Source organism: Mustela nivalis (assembly GCF_964662115.1).
Source record: "Mustela nivalis genome assembly, chromosome: 18".
Classification (NCBI taxonomy): domain Eukaryota; kingdom Metazoa; phylum Chordata; class Mammalia; order Carnivora; family Mustelidae; genus Mustela; species Mustela nivalis.
This window is the reverse complement of record NC_139037.1, coordinates 30,776,161-30,780,450: the sequence shown is the minus strand read 5'-3', so window position 1 is coordinate 30,780,450 and position 4,290 is coordinate 30,776,161. Positions and strand designations below refer to the sequence as shown.

At 46.6% G+C, this 4,290-nt stretch overlaps 1 long non-coding RNA gene across 1 annotated transcript; it reads right to left on the bottom strand.

The window, feature by feature from the left end:
- Positions 1–986: 986 nt before the first annotated feature.
- Positions 987–3,197, bottom strand: LOC309853201. The gene is made up of 2 exons (XR_014305563.1): positions 3,088–3,197; positions 987–1,156 (listed from the first exon to the last, which is right to left on the bottom strand). It is a non-coding gene; the product is annotated as an uncharacterized lncRNA (long non-coding RNA).
- Between the last annotated feature and the right edge of the window lie 1,093 nt (positions 3,198–4,290).

Genomic DNA, 4,290 nt, shown 5'->3' with positions numbered 1-4,290 from the left:
GGAGCCAGACCACATGAGGTCCTCAAGCCACGCATGGTACAGAAGTGGCTTTTATCCCAAGCCACTGGGAGGTTTTAAACTAGGGCAGGGGGTGGTGGTGGTGGTAGGACCATATTTTACATTTTGAAAAGGTCACTATTTTAAACCTCGAAAAGACCTGGAGTTTCATGAGATTAAAAGGACTGTACACTTAGGCTTGGGTAAGCAGTGGGGTGACCTGTTTTGTAATGTCATGGCTCATGGCTAGGCTGCGGCTTCAACACCACCAGTGGGAATGAACCTGTCTTCTTCCCAGCCCCTCCCTCACCGTTGGCCCACCTGTTGTACCCATCAACATTCATGCCTGGAAGTGCCTGTCTCAGAACCAACAGAAGGTGAAAGTGGAGGACAGAGAAAGACAGGTTGATGGAGGGGAGGCCCACCCCACCCTGACCCTGGCTGAAAGCCCATGTGGGAGAGAAGTGAGAGCTGGAAGCTGGCCGAGCAGAGGCTGGTTGTGACATGCTCTTTGTAATCCTTTCCTCACAAAAGCCTTCCTTTGACCATTCAAGTTAAGGCAGTCCTCAACAGGTCTCCCTGTTTCCATGGTGAGATGACCGGATGGACTCATTCACTACTTTGTTAGTTGTGCCTAGACTAGAATGATGTCAGATGTCTCCCGTGTTCCTCCCTTTACCAATCCAACATAGCACAGTCCCTGCCACATCCAGGTGCTCAGAAAGCATTGATGGGAGGAATGGGTGGTGGGTGAATTATGACTTCAGCCGCATCAGAGGACATTAGCTTTCCAGAATCCACGTGAGCAGGCTAAAGAAAAACAGGAAGAAGTTAGGGTAAGGAAGATGAAGGGTGCTTTCATTGCAGGGTAGCTGGGAAGCCCTTTCTGAAATCTGGGTAGATATTCGAAGGATGTGAGGGACAGAACCGTAACAATATTTGGGGAAGAAACGTCCCAGACAAAAGAAGAGGCAAGGACCAAAATGACAAAGAGTTGCTATAATTTATGAGTGAGTTGCCTCCCATTTTTCTTGCCTGAGGGTTCGGAAGGATGGGATGATCAGTCCCCACGCTTAAGACCCGCTGCACAGATGTGAGGAGGAACTTCCTCGGGCTTGATCAGTCAGGACACCATCAAGCAACCTCATGGTTAAGATTTCTGGAAAGGGGAGAGAAAAACCAGAAGATGTCAGGTAGAACTGGTGCTGTCAGAGTGGGTGTCATCAGAGGAGAGAGGAGGGGCCGCCACTGCAGCACTGGGAGAGGCTCCTGAAAATCTGTAAGTAGGAAGTTGGGCCACAGCCATGATGGTCAAGGAACACCTACTTTTTGTAACCACCTGCTAGAAAGTTCCCTTGTCATGGGGACTGGGAGTTAAGGAAAAAAACTGAGTTCTGAGATATGGAAGTGCCACTCACTCACCTGAATCATTGGAAACTTCAGACATAGGGGGGCAGGCATAAAAAACAATACAGTGAAAGAAAACACACAGCCCACCCGGAAAGCCCTCCAAGACAGAGATGGATGATTCTGCTGATTCTACCCATCCCCAAATGACACACTCTTAAAGCCCCAGACCACATCTTCCAATATACACCCCTTCGCCATCTGCTGTCCCACTGGGCAACTTCCAGCCTTGGAATTCACCCTGCTCCCTCCCAACTTTTGCACATGCTGTTTCTTCTTTCTGGATGCTTTTCCCTCTGTCTTAATCAAGTTAGGGCATTTTTAATATTTTTTAAAGATTTTATTTATTTATTTGATAGAGAGTGAGAGAGAGAATGACAGGGGAGAAGGTCAGAGGGAGAAGCAGACTCTTCATGGAGCTGGGAGCCTGATGCAGGACTCGATCCCGGAACTCCAGGATCATGACCTGAGCCAAAGGCAGTCGCCCAACCAACTGAGCCACCCAGGCACCCCAGGGCATTTTTAATATTATACCACGTCTTCCAATGTTTCCATTTTGTTCAACTTCCAAAGCAATACAGTGCAATTATGTAAAATGACTTGATAGAAAAGAGTCGGAGAAAACTCTTCCAGCTTCAGGACATAATAGGCTAGAGCATTTTAGGTGTTTTAGCAGTGATTCAGCAATCAGTATTAATCATCCACAGTAGGCAAAGTTCAGGGTTCTCATATGGTTATGACTTAAACCCTGACTTCACTGACTATAGGATTTGGGATATTGGGGTCCATAGTCTGATGCTGTCCTGGTTTCTCAGGAAAGACCCTTCTGTCTGAAGCCCCAGGGCTGTGTTCTTATTTTAATTAAGTCATTGCTTCTGACCCAAGTGAGGGCAAACAGAAGTATCAGAATGTATGCGCAAACTTACTGAAACTCTCAGTGTTCCTCTTAATTATTGCAACCCTGTCATTTGGTCTCATTTCACCACAGAAAGATGGCCTCATTTTGAAACAGGAAACCTTGTAATGTGTCTGGGATATTATATGTATTTCTACTTTTCAACCAAACTGTTCTGTGTTTGGACAACAGAAATCATTCTGTCATGGAGAGAGCCCATCCCAGGAACTGCACTCCTCAGAAATGTTGAACACTCATCTGTTGAAGTCCTAACCCCCAGTACCTCAGAATGTGACTAGTATTGGGAGACAGGGCCTTCAAAGAAGTGGTTAAGATGACAGTATTAGGATGGGCCTTAGCCAATCTTACAAGGGGTATCCTTGTAAGAGGAGGAGATTAGGACACAGCACCACAGAGGGAAGACCTTGTGAGGACACAGGGAGAAGATGGCATCCACAGGCCAGGGAGAAGTCACAGGACTCCGCCTGTTGTGGACTTCTAGCCTCCAGAAAACTGTGAGTTAAGGAATTTCTGTCACTTGTGCTACCGAGCGTGCAGGGGCAGCATTATGGAGGCCCTGGAAAACTTACGGCCATCTTCCCTCCCTGTGTGGACACCATGACCAGAGCCTCTGCCCCTGAGACCAAACATAGAAAACTCACCTCACTGCCAGCCCCATGCCCAAGATGCCTGAGGGTAAAGCAGTCTCACAAGTTTTGTCTGCAGATGGGACATGATACTGTGAAAGTCTTCGCACCCTCTGCCCTCTCAGCAGGGGCCCAGCCCACCTGTAAGGACCTCTTCTTCCAGAAACTCCCTTGACCTCACTGCTCTTCTTTCTCCATCTCCTGTGAACACCCATGCTAGGGGTTCTCCAATAGAAACGCACAGAAAAAATGATCTTGTTAAGTCATAATCATCAAACATTCTTCTGCTGGTTCTACATCCAATCTCCTCAATTAGAATCTCAGGAACCCGAAAAGAGGAAACACACACACACACGCACCGACAGAAGACATGATGGAGAGACAATGGGTAAGCAGGGAGCCCACATGGTGTGTACTTGGCAACACACAACTAGGTCATAACATGGAATGCTTTCATATTGTTCAGTCTTCCACTCTGGAAATTCGTGGTGAGTTTCTCATTGCAAGCCACTTGGGAAGCTTTTACTCCTCTCTTTAGCATCTGGTAGTTTGCATACAACAGGCGGTGAATACTTGCATGGTCTTGCTGAAATAAGACTATGTCCTATTATGTAGAAAGTTGACCTTTTTTTCTTGACGTTTTCTAGAGCTTTTTCTATCAGGTCTTTTTATAAAAATGTATCATATTGTTTTAAGGTTGAGCAAAATGGAACCCTTGAAAGTGTGGTAGAGCACACTTGGGTGGTTCCTGGTGCACACCTCTTCCCAGCATTTATGCTTCCCAGAGCCACTTCCCAGGATGAGTCTGGCTCGGCCATGGGACCAGCTCTGGTTCCTAATAAATAACAAGCACGACACAAGCAGAGCTTGGGGTAAGCTCAGGGACCAGCACAACAGAAATATCATGCACAGATATAATTTCCAACTTTATAGCAGCCACATTAAAAACAAAAGCAAAAGAAACTGATGAAGTTCATTTTAATAGTGTACCTTGTTTAGCCCACTATAGCTAAAATATTCCTCGAAGATGTGATCAATATTGAAAAAAGGTACAAGTGGCATTTTTCCTTCTATTTTCTGGACTGAGTTTTCCACGGTTGGTGTGTGTTTTGCACTTAAATCACTTCTTGATTCAGACTAAGCGTAGGTCAAAAGCTCTCTGTAGGCACAGGTGGCTAGTGACCACTGTCCTGGGCAGTGCAGGCTTGGACATTGAGACTTGTCTCTGAGAACATTTGCTGTTAGGATGCTCCCCCGGGGAATCTATCCACCGTGCTGGGGAAAGTCCAGCCCCAGCTCAGTTCCTTGCTGCCTGCCATTCTTCCAAACTGGCCATCCATGGGA